General features: G+C 41.6%; 1 long non-coding RNA gene across 2 annotated transcripts in view; it reads left to right on the top strand.

The window, feature by feature from the left end:
* The first annotated feature begins 13,728 nt into the window (after positions 1–13,728).
* LOC106628544 (uncharacterized) overlaps positions 13,729–26,965 on the top strand; it is a 169,659-nt gene continuing 156,422 nt past the window's right edge. For both annotated transcript variants that reach the window (XR_015772404.1, XR_001331960.1), the window contains exon 1: positions 13,729–13,803. This is a non-coding gene — a long non-coding RNA (uncharacterized LOC106628544). The remainder of the gene's footprint in view (positions 13,804–26,965) is intronic.

Genomic DNA, 26,965 nt, shown 5'->3' with positions numbered 1-26,965 from the left:
AATATTTCCTCCATATGCTACTACATGAAAAATGTAGAGAAGGCTTTGTTTAATGTGAAGTTAATTTTCCTGTGGACTAGGTTAACTCATTAGTAGATGACATTACTGCATTACTGCCTCAAAAGCAGTCCTGGAAATTAAGAGCAGACAGTTCTTAACAATGCACTGCAGAGACAGCAGCAATTCATCAGAGACATTTGCAAATTGTGGCACTGTGTGCTCTTTGCACAAAAGGCACAGCTGCCTGCAGATAACATCAGTTCAGCAGTGATGGGGTCCCATTTGTTTTTCTCTCTGTCTCTTGCTGTCTTGTTTGGGGAGCAGGTGAATATCAGCTGGCTCAATCTGCTCAATCTCTAGACTGGTCTTCTGGGAGGCGAAACCCACTGAACTGAGGAGCAATGCACTTGTTTGTCTTGCTGATTTGGGAAAGCATTGCCCAAAGGGAATTCACCTATATCTTAGCTACTGGCTGTGGAGAGCTGTGAAAAACAGTTGCACACCTGTGCAGACCTTTCAGGGATGTCTCAGTGTTTCACATTACTCATATTTACAAATGTTTGCAGCCATGGATTAAGGATTTGTTAGGGCTAGGGCCATAGACACTATAACCTTCAGTGGTGGCTGCCACTGCAGTGAGAATTGCTTAATGTGTGGTCTTCCCTGGCTTTTTTGCTCTTAATATATGTCACATAATGTGAGAGAGTACGTCGTTGTGTGGACTTTGGTACTGTGTGGGTAGTTACAATGGCCACATCTGTGAAGCTTCTTGCACGTTACCTTTGTTCTTTTCAGCTTGAGGATAACATGAAAAGTTAGAAAGGAGGAAAGCAAGTTGAAACGTATGTGTTTTTGGCAGTGAAAATGATTCTATTTTCCAGATGGATTTATACATATTTGGGATAGCATGTTGTACAGCAGTGGCTGTCCTGAGGAAAAGAGAGCAGTTAATGTTCAAAAAAAACTGTGCTGAACAGAAAATACCAACCTTACAGCAAATCTAGCCTGATGCTACATTTCCCAGCACAGACAACAGGAAAGAGTGCAGATTCCTTCCCATTCTTTTGTGGTAAGGTGAGTGGGGACCCTGGGACCAGGTGAGCACATTCCACTCATGCTGAGAACAACTGGATGTTGAGAACATACGTGTTATCTGATATCAAATGTCATTGCATTTTCACACTGATAGCTTCTCTCTTTAAATGACCAAAAGCCAGAATTTGGTCTATGTGTGAAGCAAACCAGCCTGGAGGGCACAATGCTGCTCACTGGCACTTGGTATCACAGGGCAGTGGAAGGCACAGACTGAGGGCCAGCCCAGGACAGACCCGGTTCTGTGCCTGCCCTTCTGTACATTGCCACGCTGCTGCAGTGTAAACTGCACACTTACTCAAGCACTTCTGATTGTGCAGTGCCATATTCTGTGCTTTGAACACTCACTGTCTGTAATACTTTTTCAGTGACTCTGGAGGAGCTCTGATGGTGACTCAGTTTCAGCGGAAGCTATCTAACTAACTAGTTAACATCTTATAACTATGATAAGCATCTTTATGCATATAGTACCTGCTTCAACTTGCTGTGGGTACAACTACCCACCTCTACTCAATCACGGATAAGGAAAATGATCCCTCAGAGAGAAAACCCAGTATGCATCCCGTAAAAAACAGATGCCAGTTATAACATATGCAGAACTACTGTGCGCGGAAGTGATAAATCATCTCAGGCAAGGCATCCATTGAGGTTTCTGTGAGTTTCCCCACAAGAAGCCCCACAGTTACTATATGACCATGGGGAAAAAAAAAAGTCCCTATATTCAATAGGGTCTAAAGAGCTGAATTTTCTAGTTCTGGATCAGGTAACACCAGATTATGTGTTTTATGGCACTGTGAAAATAAGTCATCCTGGATCTACTCTACAGCACTACCGTGTCCTCAGCGTACTGGATTATAGCAAGGTAATGTGGTGGCTCTATGATCTGTTTTAAAAAAACTTGTCTTTGGTGACAGAATTCTAATTGTGACACAAATAGCAAGTTTTCCCTCAGTTGTATTCACCAGAACCCTTAGGAAAATTTGTGACTTTGTTGAAAATTTGTGTTGACATTTACATATCTAAAATGTTGCATGTGAGACACACCAGTGGGCTGCACTGCTAAGTTTTTGAATAAGGAAGGAAAGAGCAGGTGAGAAAAAAGAAGTTTACAGCTGTGATAAGGAAAAAAGTGTGTAATCCCCAGCTCTCAAATGTGGACCAAATGTACTGGGAAACACCAAACAACTGGTTTTCATCCCTCCCTCATGCTGGGAAAGGGAGATGGTGTGGCTGACATTCTTTGCATCCTCTGAAAGGCATTGAGATCCTTTCTCTTAGGAGTATGAAGAAGATGAGGCCTCGGGTGAACTGTGTGTGCTGTGTCAGATGACTCAATTGGCTCCACATTTTGGCTGCTGGAAAATCCTTACTCTATCCTGAGTTAAATATGACTCCTTGGGTGAGCCTGAACACTTGACACGTGCTGAAAGGACTTTGTGTGAGGTGACACAATCCCCTGCCTGGGTACTGCCAGGCTAGGGGTTTGCCTAGGATTTCCTGACTTCATGAGTGCATGACCTAATAAATACATGCACATGTGCATATTCTGATGTCTTCCCTCAGTCCCTGCCCCAGGTCAGTTTTAACACTTTCTAAAAGAAATATTGACAATGTCTTTGTAAGCATAAAAGTTAAGTGTTCTCTTTCTGAAATTTTGCTATCATCTCTCCAGAATCCAGGATAAAAAAAAAAAAAAAAGTAAAATACAGAACTCTCTCAACTTTTACTCAATGCTTGGAATAAAATTTCTCTCCTTGCTGTTTTTGTCAGAAGGAAAAACTTTTGCGTCAGTTGTCCCGAATCCACTGCAACGTTTTTTGTTTCTTCTCATACTTTTTTTCCTGCAGAAGCTTAAGCACAACTTAAGAGAGAACTTGTGAGAAACTGTTCACTACTGCAAGAACTGCAGGTTAAGTGAAGGAGATGTAAAGATGAGGAACGTTTGGAAGAAAAGACACAAACTCTGGCTTGGAAAGTTTGGATTTGCCACTGATCATCCTGCTGTTTTCAGCAGGCCTGGTGGCCAAGTGTGTTGGCTGAATTTCAGTTTGCGAGCCAGCAACAATTTTGTCCCTTTCCCTCTTCTCATGTGTAACCCTGGTGCAGTGTGACTATCAATGCTAGCTTTTGTGTTCCTAATGTGTGTGTGTGTGTGTGTGTGTGGAGGCAGAGTGTGTGTGCATTTAGTGAGGTGGTGCCTGCAAGTGAGCAGAGCAAAGACAGATGAAAGTGGTTATGGGCTCTCCTCTGACCCTCAAGAATCCTGCTGTGCTGCTGCACTGCCTCCATGGCTCGGATCCAGCAGAGCTCTCGTGAATGCCCTTTGCCTCCAGTGTGTGGTAGCTTACACCTCTGCTCTGCAGGAATGCTTCAGCCTGCAGCCCTGGGCCTGTGCTGGAAGTCATAGGTGGAGCATAGGAGGAAGGAAGGGTAGCAGAAGCTGTTGTGAGGGGAGGGGGAATGCATACTCTGAGGTGCTGTCATGATGGCTGTATACACCCTGGAGAAGTGGAAGAAAAAAGGTGGAAAAACTGGTGATGGGGAAGGGAGCTTGCCAGCATATATTTGGTAGAGCTCAGGGAATGTCAAGTACAGAAATTGCAACATTATCTGAATACAACCACATAAATATATTATGCCCTAAAAAAATATGAGCATTGAGTTATCATTAATGACCATTACAGATCATTTAGCCAACTTTGACTCAATGCCAGCAATCCTTGTTTCAGGAATGAATGACTCAACATATCTGGGAATTCCCTTTTTTCTCCAGGGTCGTACCTACATTTCCTTCAGCAGATCAGCATGTCCTTCCTTCAGCTGCTCCAAGTACTTTTCCATGAACTTGAAAGTCCTGCTCAGTGGCTGCTCTGTCTGGTTGAGCAGGTAGCTCTGCAGAGCCCCAGGCCTCTGAGTGGTAGGGGTTTGTTGGGTGGTGCTCTCCAGCAGGGATTGCATTAGCTGTGTTTGTAGCACACCGCACCCTGTCTAATCCAGTGGGGACAGGCAAAGCTTGGGGCCCTTGGACTGCAGCACTTTCTGTGTTACTGGGGTCATAAACATAAACAATATCACATTAATGTGTGCACACCAGAAATTGATGTCTCTGCTCTCACTAGGCTGTGGGTTCAAGCCTGCTCCTTGCTGGCAGTCAGCAAATGGATGTTTTTCTTCCCACTTGTTTTCTACAACTGAAAGATCAGCTACTTTTAGTAGCTTAGGTGCAGTCCTCATTCAATGGCAGTAACACAAATCTGCACCAGGCTGTGTTGAGGTGTCCATATTAGTGTTAATGCTTTCCATAGGAGTGCCGTGTTCCAGGGTGAGTAGGAAAAGACCTGTTAGTGCACAGTTTTTCTTAGTCACTTTCAGAAGACAGGATTGAAAGTAGGTAAAGGTTCATGCTTGGACCAAACCCCTGTGGCTGGAGCTCCTCTCTGGCTGTGTCAGTGTGTGTGTGAGTCATCCTTGAAGCAGTGCAATCCTTGCTGTCAGGGTATCACAGGATCTTGTGTGCACTCAGATTTCCTGACAAATGCAGCTGAATCCTGCCCCAGGTAGGGAAAAGAATTTTTAGCCACACTTCTGGCTCACTGAAGGGAAGGACCAATTGCATTGAAACTGGGATGCCATATATTTTTTCCTGGCCAAAGGCTGCATTCTGGGATAAGTGAATATCTGCCCCCTTTGGGGGGCAGGGCAGTTTGAGCCTCTTTTTTTTTTAAGTGCCATGAGTGAGGGCAGTGGGACCTAAAAGGCAATAGCCTGGGTTGCATTTGTTTCTGCTCAGAGCTGTGAGTCAGAACTGAAAGCTTGGTCTGATTGTGAAACAAAATGTGCTCCGTGTAAAGATACAGCTCCCAAACACTTTGTATTTAGCCATAGAGAACTGACTGACTAGAAAACTGGAAAACTAGAAGAGAGGCTTGGGAATAGGAACTGCAAGAGGAAGTATTAGGGAGACATGGTGGGTTTACCCATGTCAGGACAGTGGCAAAGACAGGGATATTTTTTGAAAAGCAAATGCATGCAGTACTAGTGAAGCAACAGTGGACATACACAAACAAGGAGACCTACCATGTCTAATTTGAACAACATAGATGATGTCTTTTCCCTGGTCTCAAAAAGTTGATATCCAGACGCGGTTAAGGCACAAGGGTTTTTTACCTTGGTATTTTAATAAGGATCCTCATTGGTGCACCACTTCACCAAGGTGGAACACGCCGTGGTGCACACACACGATGGATCACCTGTACAATTTATAGACCTTACAAATTAGCATATCTAACAGGGATGGGAGGCCTGGATGACTAGCCAGATCTCTAGATAACAGGATGTGTTCTAGAGAAGACCTCTCACTGTTTTATTTTCACAGGAATTTGCAGAGCTGGAGGCTGGCATGGAGAACACCTTGAGGTTATCAAACTTCCTCGCTGGTGTGAAGCAGTTCTCTCTCCAAAGGATGAACTGGAGACTAGAACACACAACAGTTACCTGATAGAATTATAACAACAAAAAAACGGAAAAAAACAACAAGAAAAAAAAACAACAAAAAAAAAATGGAAAGGGAAGGGAAGGTGCGGGAAGGTGCGGGAAGGGAAGGTGTGGGAAGGGAAGGTGCGGGAAGGTGTGGGAAGGTGCGGGAAGGTGCGGGAAGGTGCGGGAAGGGAAGGGAAGGGAAGGGAAGGGAAGGGAAGGGAAGGGAAGGGAAGGGAAGGGAAGGGAAGGGAAGGGAAGGGAAGGGAAGGGAAGGGAAGGGAAGGGAAGGGAAGGGAAGGGAAGGGAAGGGAAGGGAAGGGAAGGGAAGGGAAGGGAAGGGAAGGGAAGGGAAGGGAAGGGAAGGGAAGGGAAGGGAAGGGAAGGGAAGGGAAGGGAAGGGAAGGGAAGGGAAGGGAAGGGAAGGGAAGGGAAGCCCCAGTACATTGCACCTACACTGCATGTTCAACCTCTTCACACTCTGAAAGTAAGCATAGGGTGCTGTGGGGACAGACAGATCATCAGCATGCTCTCAGGCATTCTCCAGGAGGCAAAGTCAAAAGACCACTCAGCACTGACTTCTCAGGCAGCGGGGCAGCCCCATTCAGGAGGGGAAATGACACATTCATGTCAAATGCTGTCTGTGTGGGACTAGGAAAGTTCTGCTGTCATCTACCATTGCTGCAGTGATGTTTCACTGACTTTGTCTCCCCTTTCCTCTCCAAACATATTGTCTTCCCTGAGGGTTTTGACCATTGCTCGAGCTTAAGAGGTAAATGTAAGGATCTCTCCAGTGCTGCTAAGCCTGTCACTCAGGCCCTCTTCTTCCTGCCTACATCATAGTATTCTCTGGCTACTCCTGATTTCTACATCCCCTATGCTGCACTCTATGGAAGAAGACAGATGCTGTGATTTCTTTCTTACCCACCACTTAACATCATGGCACTATTCTATTTTATGCAGCTCCTTTTATCCTTCCATGACCTCCACTTTTCTACTAATAAAGTTCAAATTTTGTGGTTTCTTCCTGGACACTAAGGATATCTCTGTCCCTTATTCATCTCCTGCTGTGGACCCTCTCATGGGAACACCTGCTACTCATCACAACCCACACACTAGTTTTGGGTTCACTGCAGAAGGAGATGGAGTACTAAACAGATCAGCAAAAGAGGGGAAATTTCTATGATGCCAAGATGATTTTTTTCCTTTTCTTTTATATATCTTTTATATAACTTTTATGTATCCTCGGTACTTTTAAGCAAGCATACCTGAAATTCTTTAAATCTGATAACTTAGTATACTCCTAGTATTCTGTTAGGCCAGGGAACCAAACATTTTGGAGGCCAGAAACGCAATCTGTCTTGGGAAACCTTCCCTTCCTTCTTGGTTTTTTTTGGGTTGGTTTTTGTTTGTTTTGTGGTTTTTTTTGTTATTGTTGTTGTTTTGTTGTTGTTGTGGTTGTTAAAATTCTATCAGGCAACTCACTGTCATGTGTTCTAGTCTCCAGTTCATCCTTTGGAGAGAGAACTGCATTACACCAGTGAGGAAGTTTGATAACCTCGAGGTGTTCTCCATGCCAGCCTCCAGCTCTGCAAACTCCTGTGAAAATAAAACAGTAAGAGGAAGATTGTGTGTGGGGTATGGTAACATACTATGTTCAGAGTTGAACATAGAGCTGCAACCAGCTTCCCCAGCAGCAGAAACTTTGATTTCTGTAGTTGATGGTTGTTCATGAGTTAATGCAATGGTATATTTATTTGTAAAAGCAGAATAAGGACAAACTTCTTTAATCTCTTGTATATAAATTGTTTTACCAAATGCGCTTCCAAGCAGAAGAGTGACTAAAGTGTCAGGTGTAGCCCTCATTAGGTGGTATATAAATTATAAATTAGCCTCAAGAAAAAGAGTGTGTTAGGGAAGGAGTAGCCTCAGTTTGGTTTTGGTCTTCATCTTACAAATTCACCAGCACTGGTATGAACTGAGGAGGCATTAATAAAGCTGGAAGCCTCCTCTGCTTTGAGGCCCAGAATGTACATCTAGAACATTTTTAAATCAAAATGCCAGTATGAGTCAGATTTTCATCAGCCAGGCATTCATCACCAGGGTTTATCCTGAAGTACTATTAGTTATACTTGGAAACACTACCAATTTAATAATAAATAAGAGTCCTTGTGATCAAATTCTAAAAAGCACTGTAATTTTCTTCCGAATACTTGGGTGAATAGTATTTTCCATCAATAGGTTCCTACCTTTTTCGGAATTAGTATGTCTTCATTGTCTTTGTTTCCGTATAATAAAGCTGTAAAAATAGAAAAATGCTGCTTGGTATGCCTGACTGCAGCCGCTGTTTTACAAAGTCACTACAGACTTAGAATGACACATAAACTTCTACTGTTATGCAAGAGATGTTTTGATGAAACATTTAAGAGTGAACTGAATGTTCAGGGCTAAGAAATGTCTGCTAAAGAACTGATTTTAAGTTTCTCATATAATTACTTTAATAAGAGGGAACTATGGGTTCCAGCTGAGGACTAAGCTTTTAGCCCCACTAGTCAACACTGGGGTATTGTCTTCAGTATTAAAGGGTGCTCAGTTCGCTCACACAAAATATTGGAGATGTGCTAAACATAATTTTAAAATGCTTTGTTCAAGATTCAGACTTACCTTAAAATATACCTTAATAACTTAAGGGGCTTAAATACAACTCAGAGCAGAGCCAATAAAGATTCCTAGGATGCCAGCTGAGTAAAAATTTGAAGAAGTTGATTAATATTTCTTTAGAAGGACACATTTTTTCCCACACATTGGTAGAGCAGGAGCCTATCAATGTAGAATCACGGACACCATTATCCTATATAAACTACAGTCATTGCCCATTAAAAAAAAGGAGAAAGATTCTATGTGGTAGTAGTGAGATATAATTTGTAATAAATAATATACAATACATACATTTGTTTGAAGTGATCTCAAAAACTACCAAGTGTATCCTTGCATGATGTATTGAATTCTGCATTTCAGAGCAAGTTTAAAACATACCAATAATAATTTCTCCATTTCCTTTCTTTTAACACCTGCTAATGATTTGAGGTGACAACTTACTGAGGTGAATCATAGGAGTACACATCTCTCAAGCTGTTTTTAAGGTTGTTTACAGACCTAGCATTAATTGCAGTATTGATTTGCTCCCTCTTCTTTCCTTAATGCTGTCTGTATAGTCTAGAGACTGAAGAAGCAGCTTGATTTAAGTTAAAGCTTAGCTTCCAAATGGAATATGTTGTTTATCAGAAAATCATCACCAGTGTTTTTCCAATGAATGTGTTTACTGCAGGTCTTAGGAATATGCAGATACATGGAAGCAAAATCCGTGTGTGACTTTGTTTTGGCCAACAAAGACATCATTAGCCTCTCTTCTGCAAAAATATTCTAAAATCTGTAACAGAGGAGTAAAAGGCAGAAGTACTAATTACATTTTTTGTGGATTTTTTTTTGTTTTGGTTTGTTTTTTTTAGTTTTGTTTGTTTTGTTTTGTTAGTGTTTGTTTGGTTTTGGTTTTTTTTTTTTTTAATCTCTGGTAATGTATCAACCTTTGTCATGAGTATGTTATTATTACTAAAACACTTGCAAAAGTGATCAAGGTCAGGCTCAAAGCAGAGTGCTGTATTAAAGCTTTGTATTCTCTTCTCCACTCACATATTTTTCCATGCAACTCCCTTTTTTTTTAGGTTTATAGCTTTTGTGCAATGGTACCTGTGCTAATTTCCATCTGAGGTGGGCCATGCCATACTTGGCCTTGTCCTACTCTGTTTGAATGCCTCAATAATATGGCACGAGAATATTGCTAGGAGTTTCCTGGGAAGCTGTTCCATGACTCTTTTCCCATCTTATTCGCAAATATGTTACAAATACCTCAAATGATTACATAATTGTTTTCAAGTAAATATACAATTATGATTCTAATGCAATCATTAGATTATAATAGTTTATTATCAAGAAGGTGATGGTTTATAAAGCAAGCTTTATAAACCAATGCTATACTAGGCTTTGTGCTTAAACTCCACCTTTGTATTCAGATTTGCCCTGCAGCACTGACAGGTTAAATGCCTGGATACCTCCTGAAAGGTGATTTGGTGGATAATGATACAAATGAAGACCCTATTTTGCCATCAGGGGTTAAAGTGCTATTATATCAGCAGCAGTGCTCTTGATCTCACATCTGGTTACAGACAGAGGCATGATTTCTCACCACCACTGTTGTGGAGTTGTGTCACAAGCAGTGTATTTTACTGGCAGAACTCCAAGTGAACTTTGCTGGTTATCAGGGTCTGCTTCTGGAGCAGTGCACTAGCATTATTCTGATCCCTTTTTTGCTCCTCTTAATGCCCAGTCAAAATCCTGATGTACTCTGTGGTTCATACATGTGATTCTCTCACACGCAGTTATATAAATGTTGTTTTTCCGTTTGACATTTCACACTGCTGAGGAGAGGCATGTGGACAAAATATGTTAGCCACTCAGCATCCCTATAAAATCTCATTTTATCTTTGGGGGATTGTCTGATCTTTTCTGTTGGTTCATCTGTGTTGCTCCAGAGTGAGGCTGATCAGCAGAGAGACTGCTGTGTTCAGCACTGCTCACTCTTTATGGTTTCCCCTTCCTTTGCATTAAATTTTCCTCTTGGAACTTAAAGTGTACAGGTTAGTCTTTCTTACTTACTCACACCCTATTTCTACGCTGACTTCAAGAAATAGGAAAAAATACTCAATAATCACCAAAAAATCACCAGAAAGAAAAGTCCTTTGTGATCTTTCTTCATGTAAGAAAAATGTGCGATTTTATTTTGCAATGCAATTTTAAATTGCATGCAATATATTGCTGCAGAGCTTAATTTTCAGGCGTATTAAGCACCAAATAGATGGGTCATTTTTTTAGGACCCCCAGAATGCCAGAAGCATGCTTGTGTTCCTCACACAGTCTCTCCAGCTAAACATAGAAGGTGGGGCTCATCATCCTTGGAGTGCTCAGGTGCTGGGATGTTTTGTGACGATCCCCAGTCTCCTGGACAGGCAGTGCAGATGATGTGAAAAGCAGCAGTGCACTGCTGGAAGCCAGGGTATCTGCAAAAAGAGAAGGTGAGATCTGTAAAGAAGTATCTTCCCAATTGTATTTTTTATTCTTGCTTGTTGAAAAAGAGTCCCTGCTTTCTGGGAAAGCCAGCTTCTGGTGAGTAGGGCTGGAAGTGTTTGCCCTGGGATGAGATCTGCAGGGGCTGGAACATGGAGCCTTGCTTAATACATTCATTTTTTCTTTCATGACATGAAGAACAGAAGTATCTGTGATTGCTGGTGACTGCTGAGGGTTCCTGTTAATTTCAGTCTACGAGTCAAACTATGAGAGAACCTGGTGACATCTCCCATTCCTAAAGTATAATATTGTCAAAGGTCAAAAGGATAACAATTTTAACTTGGACTTCACTAGAGGGAAATATTACAAGATCTTATGTGAAGAGTAAAGGTTTCCAATCATTAAAGGAAAGAAAAAAGAGCACAATTTAAAAATAGTGTCTATAAGGGTAGGGGCAAAAAAAGTCAACTCTTTACTTGATGTTCATTAGAAGTCATAAGTAACTGTAATGAGAAAGTAGGAGGTACATCATCTATAACTCCATCAAGTAGATAGTTTGGTCATGCCTATTTCCTCTCCTTGGGTGAACCATCTGTGAATACTTTACTTACTGGTGATTGAACTTGAACAGGAGAAGTGAGTGATCTTGTGGCAGCAAACATGCTCAGCTCCTTCCCTAGGGCATGCTGAATTGTGGTATATTTAGTTTTGGTGTAAGAAAGAGAGCCAAAGAATTAACATCAACAAATCCATACTGCACCTCACCTCAGCATTAAGACCTGTGATGGTGGGGACAGATGTTCTTGTCCTTTGCTTGGCTGTTAAAGAGGTTTCAAAGGTTAGTCTGGAAGATTGCTCAGGGATTGAGCACAGAGGCATCTGAACCCACTGTGAGCAGAGGCGACAGCACAGCAGGGCTGCAGATGACAGTCTACCCCTTCCTGGAGGCTATGGATGGACCAGGACAAGAGTTCCCGCCCAGGACTTGTCCACTGGAAGGCATTTCCAGCAGCGATTGCTACAGCCAAGAGCCTTTTGCCGATATACAATACTGAATACAGTCTCTTGCTGTGAGAGGCCTGGTGAGGTTTGCTTAAACTGCTGATGTACATAACCCTTAGCAGAAACACAGGCCCAAGTGACTTCTGTTTCTGTCTTTGCCAAAGTTCCTGCTTGCTTAACCCAGCAAGTGACATTTTCTCCATGCCTTCCTTGACTAGGCTTTACTGCTGAAACATTTTGCCAGCCAGCTGCCAAAATTCAATTTCCTTCTCTAATCTTTCAACTTCCTCTGTAATCAACCTTTGAAATCTGCCTGAAAAAAAACCTCATAAGCAACTTCAGATTTCTTGTAGCACAAAAAGGAGACACCAACCCTCAGCACAATTCCCTTGGTTCAGATGAACTTTAATTGTTTGATGTTAGCTGACAAGATTGCTTAGAATTTTCTCCCCAGACAAGTTGCTTTTCTCTCCCTCTCTGATTATTTTTCGTGACAAGAAATGGCCAAGTGCTACTGACGAGAGACTGAGGGTAAATATAATGCTGGGACTGAATTGTACAATGAATGAGTGAGGCATACCACTGGTATCTGAAGTTGCAGGTCACCTTGGGTGTCTCTTCCAGGAAAGAAAGTTAGTTTACCCGCTTCTGAACTTTGCCCTTATGTAAGCACTGATTTCCCACAAAAAAAGGAAATTAATGAAATGAAAAAGCCTCAGATGTGATGGCTGCGTAGGAGCCGGAAGCACTATTACTAGAAATTTGATGAGTGATAACAGCCCAAGCGTAGACTGCTTAGGGTAGGCGTGTTCAGTGTTATACTGGTTTTATCATTTTTTTGAGAGGAACTGGGGCACTTGTGCTGCTCTTATCTCTGCAGTGTCTGCATGCTTCAATTTACTCTTTCTGGGCCTGGGAGAGTTCCTCTGTGAAGAGAAGAGTTATGCTATGTTTGTTAGCATTGCCTGAATGTGAAAGAAGTGTGTAAAATCTCTCAGGGACAGCTTGCTGGGTCTGAGAGCTGGTGCAAACTCAGTAGTACTACTCCAATGAACTGTGCTGTGCACTGGAGCTGCTTCCACGCTGGGAATAATTTATAAAGATCAGGTAGAAAGTTGTGTTTTGTGTTAGTTACTGACTTGTGAAGTACATTAGGCCAGGGGATTTTCTTTTTTTTTTTTCCCCAAGCTGAAAATAGTTGTGGTTATATTAGGGATGTGTAAACTTTCTCAGATTTCTCTGATCTGTAAGAAATAATTCTGTTGGCTTGTGTATCCACAGCTGTTAGGAAGGCCCTCTTTGGCATGGATTTAGTGGTTTGCTTGAACAAACCAGCAAGGCAGGAAACAGGAGTTCAAAGTGGTGCTTTACTGACAGTGAATGCTGTGGAGGGGGAAGAAGAGAGAAGTAAAGATGCAAGCCTTCCAGAAGTGGCTTTCCTGCACAGACCTATCATCCCCAGAGGGCAGGAACCAATGGGTCTGTAGTTTCAGGCTGACAGTCTTGCAGTATGGGATTTACTGACAGGCAGTTTTTAAAACTCTGGCATGAAGCATTGCACAGTCTCTGAGTACAACTCATTGGGAATAGATTTTGTGTTTGTTTGCTTGTTTTTTTCTTAGCAACATTGCCATTCACCCAGACTTGCTCCATAAAAATCAGGGACATGACACACTCCCATCCAAAGCAACAACTCCAAATATGTTGTTTGGGACACAGAGACTTAAAATCCAAACCAGACCTTCTATACAAAATTTCTGCAGACCTTAAATGATTCAGTTTAGATTGATAGTATCTGTGTCATGTGTGAGGTTTATCTCAACTAAATCTAACAAGCCCAAAAGTTTTAGACAAACACAGTGTTAAATGAACATCTTGTCCATTCCATGTTTTGTTTTGTTTTGTTTTTCTTTTATTGTTATTCCAGACACAAACACTGAAGTGATGATTTCAAAATCACTCAAGACATGCCAAACAATTATAGTCTAATCATAGTAGAATAGCTGGCCAGTGGTTCATCAGTTAAACAAATGAAACAGCATTTTCACTTGCACATTCAAGTAAAAATTTTTTATAGACACTGAGATCTTGTCTGAAGGGCAGAAAAAACAGGTGGGTTTCCTTTTTTTTTTTTTTGGTACAAATGAGCAAAAGAAGACTAAATTCCTTGGAAAAATTTAAAGATTATAGAAACAAATACACAAATCATTTTAGTACGCTGTGTTCTTTTTCATTTTCTTCATTATGCACATAGTTATCATGCTTGTCTTTACACAACTTATGGTCATGTACATTTGTTTTTCTCAAATAGGTTTCCTTTCAATATAACCTGCTGCACTGTGTAGATAAAGAGAGCAACCTTTTTCCCCCCTCTGATTCTCTCCTGCACCCTTTCTAGTTTGAAGAAAAATTTACGTAACTCTTTGATTCTGGGAAGAAGTAGTTTTTGCAAAATTACTAACGATTCTTGGTAGAATATAGTTCAAGTAATACTTGGATTGAGTCTTCTGCAAGAATGTAGTGGTTACTTTAATGTCATCTTCAAAACATAAATGATGCGAGCCCTCCGTTCTGTGAAGACTGTCTCCTTTCAGGATATACAGTGCCTTTGGCATTCATTAATATGCACTTGTATTTGCAGATGAAATGTTTAAATGTTTGATGGTAGACCTCTCTATATTTAGAGTAGGTTTTGTGGATGCATATTTAGCATGTAACTGAATTGTTGATATTTGAATTTAAAAAAATGTATTTGGATAGTGCTTTTCTCATCAGTTAAAATACTGATTTTATATTGGTCTGAGAACATTTTCAAATACCTTTTTTCTGTGCTGTATCTTAATTCACTTTCTCTCTCCCCCATCACAGTGACATTTGATAGACATCACACTGTAGAGTACTTGGGGAGAGATTTTGGGGGACTGCTGGATGCCATGCTGAGGTATTGTCTTTCTGTGTGGTAAAGCCAGTGGAGTTGTTCCCTTAGCAGTGGGAGGATCAGTGTCCAGGTGGCACAGCCAGCAGTGTGTCTGGGAGCACGCACCGCTTCCTGCCATGCTGGTGCCGTGCCAGCCGGCCGCCCTGCTCGGTGAGGAGCCTGGCATCCTGCCCTGCAGAGCTGTGGGACAAAGTCCCTGAGACTGGAAAGCGGGACCTACTGCTGTGACACAATTTGGATAGTGCTGTTTTCTGTGATAGCTTCTTTCCTAGGGGCATTTCTAGGGGGCGATCTCAATTTTAATTGATTTTTCTTAACTGTCCTAAAGTTGTATAAACCATGATTAGCAATTCCTCTCATCCTGGAAGGCAATGATATTGCAGCAGAGAAACTGTGATGGTGAAGGAAGCGGTTTGCCAAGGTTTACAATGCCAGTGGCAGACCTGTGTGCATTTGGACTCTGCAACCCTCCTCCTCCCACTGAGGATGGCCAAGCAGAGATTGCATCTGTGCCTTAGCATTACTTTTCCATCAGCAGGGCTGGGATCTGGGCTAAGTACATCCCAAGTGATACACTTTTCTTCAGACCCATTTTGCCAGGGTATGAGTTTCCTTCTTAATGTGACCACCTTTGTTCTGCTTGACACGTCTTTTAAGTCAAAAGGGGAAAGAAGAATGAGATTCCTCTTGTGGCACAAAGATGTGAATTTCACAACTTGTCAGAAAATATCTTGTGTCCCAGACTTTAAAGATATATAATTTTGCAGCTGTTTCAAGAGATTAAAGTGAATGTTTTCTGGGAATAAATGTCTACTTAGATGTGGCATTTCAAATGAAACTTCAAATGTCATCTTTGACAATTTTAGCTTTTGTCTTCCCATCTGGAAAATGCAATTTCTCAGTGGTCTTAACTGCAGTTGCACGAAAATTACTGGACTGGTGTTGACTTGCATTTACTGAAGATGTCTGGATTAATATTCAAGGAGTAGCTGAAAGTTTGTCTTGCTTTATTTTGTTGTGCTCTGTATTGGTATTATTTGCTTGGATATTTGTATTTGCAGACTTTTCTGATTTGTGTATATCTTTAAAAGTGCATTCCTTTTATAGCTTAAATGGGGAAAAATCCTACAGGGTGGAAGCACTTTTCTGGCAGGATCTAATTGTATAATAAACCAGGTGTTTTCCTGTTACAAGGTTATCATCACAAGTTACTCCCCTTGCTGACACAATGGCACTGGCAAAAGTTTTGATGTGCATTGTAGACCCAGCCTTTTTTTCCCCTCACCTGCTCTCTGTGTGAAGCAGCAGATCGGCTCATATCACATTGAAGACAGTCAGACCCAAGTTCTGGCAGCTGTCAGATATCTACTGGTTTTACTGGATCCAGCTGTCAGATAAAGGCAATCAATCATTCTTAAGTGGTTAAATGACAACTGTAGTCCCTTGTCCCACCTGTTGTATGAAGCTTTATGTTTAGGAAAAATTATTTAATTTGTTTGTTCTGCACAGCATAGATAAACCTGAGGTGTAAGTATTGCTTTGCTGTGTAATTCCCACATTACAGATAATGCAATGTTCTTAGGGAATCCTTACTGCTGAGGTCATGCCATGGAAGAAAGAAAAAGTTATATGGGGATGCCTCACCTCTGTTCCTGGGAAGACCATGCAGGAAATCCTTTACAGCTATGATAAGACACATGGAGGACAGGGATGTGATTCAAGGCTGCCAGCACAGCTTCACCAAGCAAGTCCTGGCTGACCCACCCAGTGGCTTTCTGTGATGGAGTGGCTCCATCAGTGGACAAGGAAAGGACCACAGAAGTCATTTATCTAGGCTTCTGTAAAGTCTTTGACACAGTCCCCGTTATACACAGTCCTGAGACAGTCCCTTCCACAGTTCTCTCTAAACTGGAGAACTGGAAAGAGATGGATATGATGGATGAACTATCGGTGGATGACAGATTAACTGTCACATCCAGAGGGTAGTGGTCAATATCTCAGAGTCCCAGTGGAGATTAGTGATAAGTGGTGTCCTTAAGGAGTCTGTATGGGACTGTATGTTATTTTACTTCTCCATTGATGACATAGACAGAGAGATTGAGTCCATCCTCAGCAAATTTTTGGGTGACGCCAAGCTGAGTGGTGCAGTTGACACATCTGAAGGATGAGAGACGATCCAAAGGGACCTGGACAAGGTTGAGAAGTGGGCCCAATGGAATCTCATGAGGTTTAACAAGACCTAGTACAAGGTGCTGCAACTGGGCTATGGAGACCCCTGGTATCAGCACAGGCTGGGGATGAACAGATGGAGAGCAGCCCTGTGAGAAGGATTTGGGGGTGCTGGTGGGTGAGAGGCTGGACATGACCCAGCCATGGGCACTCCCAGCCCAGAGAGCCAAACATGTCCTGGGCTGCATCCAAAGCAGCGTGGGCAGCAGGGGAGGGAGGGGATTCTGTCCCTCTGCTCCCCTGTGCCCCTACCTAGAGCTCTGTGCTCAGCTCTGGAGCACCCAACATCAGGAGGGTGTGGACCTGTTGCAGCATGTTCAGAGAAAGGGCCACAGAAATGATCAGAGGCCTGAAGCACCTTTACTATAAGGAAAGGTTGAGTGAATGGCATTGTTCAGCCTGGAAAAGAGAAGGCTCTGGGGAGACCTTGTTGTGGACTTTCAGTACTTTAAGGGGGCTAATATGAAAAATGGGTGAAGCTTTCCAACAGGACATGTAGCAGTAGGCCAAGGGGCAATGGTTTTAAACGAAAAGAGGGCAGATTTGTGTAAGTTACAAGGAAGAAACTTTTAACTATGAAGTGGTAAAACACTGGAACATGTGGCCCAGAGTGGTGGCAGATGCCACATCCCTGGGAACATTTCAGGTCAGATTGGATGGGGTTCTGAGCAAGCTGAAGGTGTCCCTTCTCATTCCAGGGGTGTTGATGATCTTAGAATATCCCTTCCAACTGAAAATATTATATGATGCTATGATTCTGTGTTTTGTTATCTTTCAATATAAACATTGAATGCTGTGTCTGAAACCTGCCATGAATATGAAAAGTTCTGTCTTCTCAGAGAATATCTGGGGGACTAGATTTCCCAACCCACTGCTTCATCAGAGATAGCAAACCTAAGATCATTCATGCACATTTTACAGACACTTTCCTGAAAGGTAAAAAATTATGGAGAGAGGTTTCCTGTTGTGTATTGCATCTAGCTGAACACTTGCAGATTGATTAAAATCTTCCCCTTGGAGATGACACTGCATATGAGATTCCTTGTCTGCTTCTGCTTTCAAGGTAACTGTTCACCCCTGCTTTATTTAAAAATGAGAATTTGCTCAGGGCAACATTAGAATGTAAAGGTTTTTTCTAACACCCAAAATATAATCCATTTGCTTTTAGCCATCAGTTGAATCCTGCTGCTCACTGGGTAGAGGTAACGAACATGGTGATGAACCTTAATGTAGGAAATGAGTGTCCTGGTGCCAGACCATTTGTAGTCCTGGCATTTTTATTTTTTTTTTTAATACCTATTTCAAGTAGTTTCCTGCTGCCTCCTTTGTTTTCTGAACCCTGACATGGAGTTCACTATAAGACATATTCTCTAATAATAAAAAGTTGATTAAAAGTCTCGCTCTCTGCAGGAACAAAGAGGATTAGGTTCTTTTCCTGTGGACCATTTCTGTCCTGAACCATCAGTATTTAATAGCTTTCATTCCTGGGTGCTATGCTGCTTTGGAGGAGGGTAGCTGCAAGCTTGTTTGGACTGAGGGATTTTCTCCACCCTAGCCTGCAGAAAGAGGGAAGGGAGTCTGTGGCTCTTGCTGGAGCTTCTCAAACTGTGCAGGAAATGATTCCTCTCCCCCTTGTATGCAGCCCTCTGGTGAGGGTGGGAGCTCTTGTTTTCCTAGTACAGTTGCTGAGAGATCTTGATAAGGAGGAAGGAGAAGGGAAGCTTCAGAAGGAACAAAACCACAACAATAACAAAAACTACAATAACAGTAATTATAAAAATCTTCCCAAGCTTTCTAATTTTTCTCTTTTAATATAACAAAAAGACTCATGGTAGTTGTTTGTTTTGTGCTTTTTCAGGAAATAACTTATTTGGATGCTTTATACTTATGGCTCTTTGTTCATGCCACTGTATGGTCTCCAGTGTTCTTTATTGTATGCAATCTACCATTTATCATGATCACATTTTCAGTCTTTATTCTCTTCTTTTCACCCTGATTTATCAAGATACCTGCAGTTCCTGTATGTTCTCTTTCAAGTGTCTTCCAGAAATTCTTGCATACTCTTCAATACATAGGGTAGATTTTGTCCTGATGTACTTTTTACTGAAGTAAAAACTGATTTGTTTCTACTTCTGACTTGAGCAGAACAACAAGTGACCTATGGTCATACTGTCCTCCAGTTCTGTATCAGGGAAAAACATAATTATCACCTTTTGGGGCAGGCAGTTTAAAATCAAATGTGTGTTATTAAGGTCAGCACTGAGTCAGCCTTGGAGGCTGTGATTCAGCTGTGATGCCCTGTGCCTTGCGGAGCGCAGCCCAGTGCTCCAGCTCTCCCTTTCCGTGGCTGCCAAGCTGTGCTCCTGTGGGGGTGAGGGCAGTGCATAGCTATGTGTGATGGCTGTGTCTATATTTGTAAGCTGTACAGTGTAAGGAACGTTCCCAGGCACTGGAACCTGGCAATCTATACTCTTAAATTGCTGAAACACTTGGAGTTTCAACCTCTGCCAGACAGAACTCTCTTAGAAAATTGCCAGGCACTTACTTGAAATTTAGTGTGGGCCATGGCCCACATCCAGCAGACAGTTTGCATCCAGCCACCCTCTTCTGGAAAGAAGGGAGGTTTAATAGTAGGGACACAGGTTACTCTGTGCCAAAGAATGGCCATTCACACACTCGATTTGCTCAAGTAGCTGCAGCTACTTCTTTTGCTGATAAACAGGCAGGCCCAATACCAGTGTCAAAGTGTCAGGAGATCTGAGATGTCCTCCCATAGCATGTTCCTTGGCAGAAATCCATGCACCACCGCTCTCTAATTAGTTAGGGAGATTAAAGAAAAGCAGTTTGACTTCCTCATAAAATCCAAAATAAAAATCAGGCAGAGATAGGGAAGTGTCTGTTGTCTTTTAGACCTGACAACCATTGCCACAGGGTGGGACACAGCAGACCCCGGGCAGACAGGGGGAAGTGCCCTGCAGAGGGTCAGTCCTGTGGGCCCCGTGTGCAGGGCAGTGGTGGGGTGGGACCTGGCCAAGGGGTCACTGTGGCAGCCCATCAAGAGCACAGGCAGTGCACAGGCACAGGGGTAAGGCAGACTTTGGTTGTGCTGGACATCCAGCAGGGGGAATGGGAATATCAGGGAGTTTAATGATGTCACTGCCATCAGCAGCATTTCTGGTGAGTGTGCTACCTGACTCCCTGCATCTGGGCAAACCAGCTGTCTTTCCTCCTCTTTTCCAGGGCTGTTTTGTTGACAGTGATCTCTGATGAGTGTGGTACACAATGAGGTTACATTTGGTCCATTTGCTTTAATGAATATAGCTGAAGACCATCCTCCTTTGTCCTCTTCTGAACATGTTTATCAACCTGTTTCCCACAGTGAAATGGCTTTCTTTTGGGTTTTCTCTTGCTCAGCAGGGGAGGGAAGCTCTATGTATGCATCAGAATTTTTCTCAGTTCCAAATGAAATATTATCACTGGTGAAAACCCTTTGCCTTTTAGAAGTTCATTGTACAGGTACATTGTACATAAATACGGGATGAACCCATAAAAGTGCTGAAGAACTAAATGGCACAACCCAAATAAACAAAGCCCATCCAAACAAACAGTCTTTGGTTTGGAAGGGTTTTATTTGTGCCCTGTTCATGGTGGAGGGTATTCCTGGTGTAATAATGAAAGGAGCAACATCAAGAGTAATGTGGCAGTGAATGGTATGCCTTGTGGTTAGAATTCAGTTTACAGTGTTTATATTTTATTTGAGAAGCGTGAAAAAAAGAAACAGAAGGCTGCTTTGGGTATTCCAGTACAACTTGGAAAGTAAGCCAGCTTCTCACTTCCTACCCAAAACAAACAAACAAAAATACCTGCAAAAATAAAGAGGTTTTCTATGAGATGCTACAGAAAACCAGTCTAACTTTTTGAAAGCTGAGCTATTTAAATCAAATTGCTTTTGGCAGTGTCATAGCTATATATGACACTGCCAATAAATGACAGAAAAAAACCCACCCTGAGTTAATTTTGCTTTTATAAAGTTTATAAATATGAGTAATGGTTTGAGTTGCAAAGCTCTTGCTGTTGTCAGCTGTTCGTTCTTATTATAATTAGAAGTGTATATTTAACACATGAATTTTTATCTCATTACACTTCAGCATAAGTGTAAAGTCTTTGTTTTCTGTAATATTTTGTTGGAACATATTGTTCTTTCAGCACCTTCATCATAATTAATTGGTTACTTACTGTTGCAGTAGAATTTCACAGTGCTTAGAAAAGTGGTAAATCATCAATAATTTTTGAGAGAACTTGATTAAAAAATCCTATCTGTTAAACATTTTTACCTAATATGTTAATAGGTTTTCCCTAGTGGTGACTGCTTTTTCTGTTTTGTCATGCTTACCTGATTTTTTCCTATCTCTAGAAACACTCAATCCCCTGCAAGTTAGAGAACATTGTAAGTACACTCTGCTAAAAAAAAAAAATAGTCTGTGAACAGATTCTGTCATGGGAAGGACAGGAATGTGGATCTTTTCCTATATGGATTGAAAGAGGCTATGCTCCAGCTCACTGGTTTATTACAGTCTGACTTTTTATAAGAGGTTTTCTTGGATGTAATCTATTGTTTCTATTCTCTTTTCCTCACCCTTTTCTCTTTTTCATTCTTCAGGTAATATTGAATGACAAAATTTTTCCTTTCGTGTATGTTTTTGCCAGCCCCAGCACTGAACTCTAGTTTTCAATGGTTGTCTTGCAGATATAACCTATATAGGGACTACAGAAGGCAATATTTTGGTGGTTTGTTTGTTTGTTTTGTAGTTTTGGTTTATTTTCTTTGTTTTGTTTTCTTTGTTTGGTTTGGGTTTCCCCACCTTGGTTCATTTGCATTGCCCTGAGTTCCCAGTATCAAGCAGTGGCCTCTCTAATGTGGGAAACTCTTCATTGATGGTATACATGCTGCAGAAACACTGACAAAAAAATCACCCAAGCACTGATTCAGGGTGTACCCACTTACTGTTTAGTCTTTGTAGTATTGAGAACATTGAGCTTTTGAGGTGGTGTAGTGCAGCTAGAGAGTCCCTTTTGGGAATCCAGAGACAAGACTGCATGCCTTCACTGGCCCTCAAAATACTATAGTCAAGGGTAGGGGCAAGCAGAAAGCTCACTGATGGTGCTCTGCTAAAAAAAAAATGGAGAATGTTTTTGTTTTGTTTATTTTTTTTTCCTAAAATATGCACGCTTTTGCTTATTGACTGGTACATCCTGAGTAAAACTGAAGGATTTTGAAAAATAAGGTAAATATATTAGACTGCTCTTCAAGAGGGTATTTATTAATAAATTGCTAAAAGCTTTTAGGGAGAAAATGTACTATGCTACTAATGACTTTTCAGAATTATCCTGTGATATTTTTCTTAGTGATATTTTTCCCTCTCTTTCTTTCCTCTTCACAGTGCAGCAATTTATTTGAGAGCTTCCCTTGACACTATGTCTTTACCATATTTGAGAGACCATCTCACAGGTAGTCTGTGGAGAAGCACTGCTAGAGGTGGCCACCCAAATGTACAGTCCCTCTTGCTGTGGTCCAAGCATTGCAATATGCAGGCTGGTGTCCCAGTTTAGGGTGCTCCATGCAGATAGAAGGAGAGCTGTGAAGCTGAGTTTTTGTCTTAACAATTTACAGTCTAAACAGGAGAGCAGAGAGTAGTGCTCTGAGGACTTGTGCACTTACCCTTGAGCAGAAGAAGAGGAAAGATGGTGAAAGAGAGCATTTTATCTCAGAGTGCAGATCTGGAGCTATTTCTAACTACTTCAAGAGGGCATGACAAGACCCTAAAAAACTCTGCTCAGGGTGCTGTGATAATAAAACCCCAAACTGCATATGTAGCGAATATAGGGGAAAAACTCCTTCAAACCAACAAAACACACAAAACTGGAGACAAAAAGGTAAGTTTCAGAGGTAACAGTTCCTTCCTGAAGAGATAGCAGCACACAGAACACACATAGATAGCAGGTTTTATGGATTAGAAAAGGCTTTGAAGGAAAAACTAAAAAAAAAAAAAAAAGGATGGGGGGGGGGGAGGGAAGAGATAGAAAGAAAAAAAAGACCTTGTTTGATTTCTAAGTCTCCTAAGCAGTAACCACATCCTCTCTCTCTCCCAGCTGCTTTTCTTTAACCATCCAGCCAGTGCAGTTCATATGGGCAGCGCTCACATTGAGAGTGAGAACCTGTCACTTGGCCATGATGAGGAAACACTTCCTGCTGACCTTTCTCTTTGTGTGTTTTCATAATTTATGGCTACAAAGTTTGTTCAGCTGTTAGGTTGGGGTCAGTGTACCACCTTCTAGTCCAGTTATGTCTTAAATTTGGCAGACCAAGGACAGACCTGATTTATGCAAGAAGCCAGGACAGTGAACATTTCCCTCCCCATCCACCCACACAAGTGGTTTTGGGCATAAGATTAAGGAAAAAGAGTTCTTAGAGCTTAGTTGCATGCTGACCTTGACAGGTACAGTGAGGGCCTATGAAAAGGTTTGTAATTGTCAAAATTGTTAAAGGCAATATGTCATTGCATCCCTTCTGCTTCCTTAGAAGTGTCTGGTGGAAGAAAGGACTACAACCAGACCACGGGCAGGTGTTGTGAGTGATGGCAAATGCTTTGAAGATGGGAGTCTGCCCCTAGAAAGGCAGGGTTTTCTGGCAGCAGCATGCTCTGGGCAGCCTCTGCTCACCCTGCAAGCCTAGCATCCTCCCTGGGAGAAGCACCAGCACTGCTGGTGCTGGGGGTTTGTATTTTGGGGACTGTCAGAGGTTTTATCCCAGGTATGAGAGAGAGACAGCAGCTGAAGATCTTGCACAAAAAAATCCCACAAGAACAGGACCTTGCTTCCCTGTCTTTTTTAAAACTTTTTAAGGGAGTTGCACAAATGCAACTGATTCAAATTATCTGAAAGGTGACAAAATTAGATGATATATTTTTTGCAGAAATTTATGAGAACTTCACACCCTAGAGCATCATATAGGGGAAAAATAGGACCCTCCTTATTGTTTCTACATAGCTTATTTTACTTTCTCACAAATGTCCCTCTTTACCTCTTTGTAATTTTCCTTTTCCCCTTAATTATTATAATATTTGGTGTGATTATCTTCTTAAATAATAGTTTTAAAACACAAATAAACAAAAGATATTTTCTGAATTGTCTAGAAATTGACAAAATTGAAAAAAAATGATCCAGGAATCATATGAAAAAAAGCTAGGTATTTTCAAAGTTTGCCCCCTTGCATGTCAGTTTTTAAATGTGTCAGGATCTGCTGTGTACATAGATTGCTGCATTTGTGGGGAGGGGAGGACTGCTGTTGTTCAAGGGGAATCTGTTGGGTAGTATGTGGAAAATCCACCACAACCTGTCTATTTCCCTACCAAGATGAGAAGGAGGGGGTTACTTCAAATATCACAGAAGGAGCTTGCTGCTTGTATGAGACAAAAGAGAACCAGCTGGGATGCTGGAGCTCGGAGGGTGCAAGTGGCAGATCTAATTGATGTGGCATCGCAAAAAGCCAAATGCCTACGTGAACAATGGCTTGTGCCTTGGTCGATGTCAGAGAGCTGCATCAGTGTTAGCACTGCTGGGAAATATGTAGCTAATTTCTTTTGTCAGGATGGAATCAAAGCCTACAAAAATCTGGGCTTGGAATCCAGAGAAAATGCTATTATTTTTAGGGAAGTGGGGTGCAAATGACAGTGTGAAAGCTTAGCAGTGTCCTCACAGGTTATCCAAGCATGTGATAGAAAAGTGGCTGTGATACCCTCTGTACAGGATAACCTTTGTCTCAGATGTGCTTTTGTTAAACAGTAATTGTGGATGAAACAAAAACAAACCTCTGCATTCTCCTGTCTCTATTGGTTCTGTTACATGCCTGGACAGGTAAAACAGTGCTTAGCAAGCTGGCTGCACTTTGATTTTGCTGCACTTACCCGAGATCTGAGAAAACACAAAACAGTTTTGACTGCAAGGGTCAGTCGTGTATTTCTGGGAATAATGCTTTGGTTTTAAAATGCAGCTGTTCCAAGTGGGTCAAGCAAGGATATCTTCAATGGAGCAAATCATTCCCAGATGCATTTGTGACTGGAATTAAGTTACTGCAATTTAAGGTTACGAATAAATTGTGTGGGATAATAGTAAAATACTAGTTAAAAAATCAAAATGTGATCAAGCTTCACAAATTAATAACATCCTGAAAACTTTTACTTCTCACTGATTCACTTTTTTTTTTAATGTAACAAGTTCCTCTTTGATATTTGTAATAAAACCCACAAAACCCCATTAATATTTAGCCCTGCTGAATAATCTTCCCACATAAGAGGGGAATTTTTCTTGTGGTTTTTTCAATAGATTCTCAGCCTGTTTTTTTTAAACACCTCTGCAAGTTTTTCTTTTAAGTCTCAAGATTTTTCATGAGCTTGCAGGTGGTTTAGAAAAGCCAGTGCTCTGCTTTTAGTTTTGTTTTTTCTGTTCTAAGATAAAAAAGACTCTAGGATATTTTTTAAACTAGTTTTCTTTTAACTAAGAAGAGGTTTCTGTGAGAAATAAAGAACATCAAAAGCAAGCAGAAGCAGAGCAGGACAATTCCCTCCGTTGCCTGGCTGGTGATGCTGTGCCTGATGCCCCCAGCCCACAGCTGGGGCCTCCTGGCCCTCCTGGCTGCCAGGGCACTGCTGACTCATGTTCATGTTCAACTTGCCGCTGACCAGGACCCCCAGGTCTCTTTCCATTCCACTGCTCTCCAGCCTCTCTTGCCCCAGTCTGTCCATACAACCAGGGTTGCCCCATCTGAGGTGCAGAAGCCATCTCTTCTTTTTTTGTCAAACTTCACACTGTTGGTGATTGCCCAGGCCTCAGATTAGCTGAGGTCTCTCTGCAGGGCCTCTCTGTCTTCAAGTATCATTGTCAAACTTACTGTACTTTTGAATGCTACATCCAAGTAATTTATGAAGATGTTGAAGAGCACAGGGCTAAGGACGTGAACCCCACCAGTGACAGGTCACATCAGTCTGATGTCACCCCATTCACTGTAACCCATTGTGCCCAACCCATGAGCCAGCTGCTCACCCACCCCAGGATGTGTTTATCCAGCTGAGTGCTGCACATTTTCTCCAGAAGTATCCTGAGAGATACAGCATCAAAAACTTCACAGAAATCGGAAAATATTACAGTCAACTGTCTTCCCTTGATTAACTAGGTGGGTTATGTTGTCATAAAAGCAAATTGAGTTGTCAAGCAGGACTTCCCTTTCATGAAGCCATGCTGTTTGTGACTGATGACTGCATTGTTTTTTAGGTGTTTTTCAATAACTACCAGAATTATTTTCTCCATAATTTTACCAGCCACTGGTAGAAGTGGGACTGCTCTCCTTATGTGAAGCTTTTATGGCAGTTTCACTCCTGTCACCAGAGATTTTTAAGCTGTTTTTTTTGTGTTCACTGTGACCAAGAGAGTCAACAATCACCACTTCACTCATGAGTCCTTCTCTATTAACAAGCAGCAAATCAAGAGGGCATCTTTCCTGGTTGGCTCCCTTAGCACCTCTACCATGAAGTTATGTGTTTTAGAAATGTTACCATGTTTTAGAAATCTTCTGAACCTGTTTGTACTAGCTGTGTGGTGCTCTGACTTGACATATGACAAATTGAAGTCTCTCAGAAGGACAAGGGCCATTGATTTAGAGGCAACCTTTAGCTCCTTAAAGAGTAATTCATTGGTGTTATTGACTTGGCTGGGTGGCCTATAGTAAATTCCCAGTTTACTGTCCTTCTTGTCTGTGGATGAGCACTCACATTTTTGTATAACCTGGAGATTTAACTTATTTTCCGTAACACTTAAGATATGTTTCTCAGCACAAAAAAATATTATTTATATACTTCATTTTCAAAGGAAGTGTCTTGGCAAAAGTACAAAAACTTTGATCAATCTGTGAATTGCTGTGTACTTTTGGAAGGGGCCATATAAAAATAATGTTTACGGAGTTGTCAGAGTTTCTGTATATTCCTTATTTTATGCTGTATAGGTTATTTGGAGCTATTTTTTAAAAATTTGTTTTTATTTTTAGTTTTCTGATGG

This window comes from Pseudopodoces humilis, chromosome 4 (genome assembly GCF_049639895.1).
Source record: "Pseudopodoces humilis isolate 2021_Gansu_Grassland_sample_001 chromosome 4, ASM4963989v1, whole genome shotgun sequence".
Classification (NCBI taxonomy): domain Eukaryota; kingdom Metazoa; phylum Chordata; class Aves; order Passeriformes; family Paridae; genus Pseudopodoces; species Pseudopodoces humilis.
Note: the sequence above shows the minus strand (reverse complement) of the source record. Positions and strands in the feature narration are given on the sequence as shown.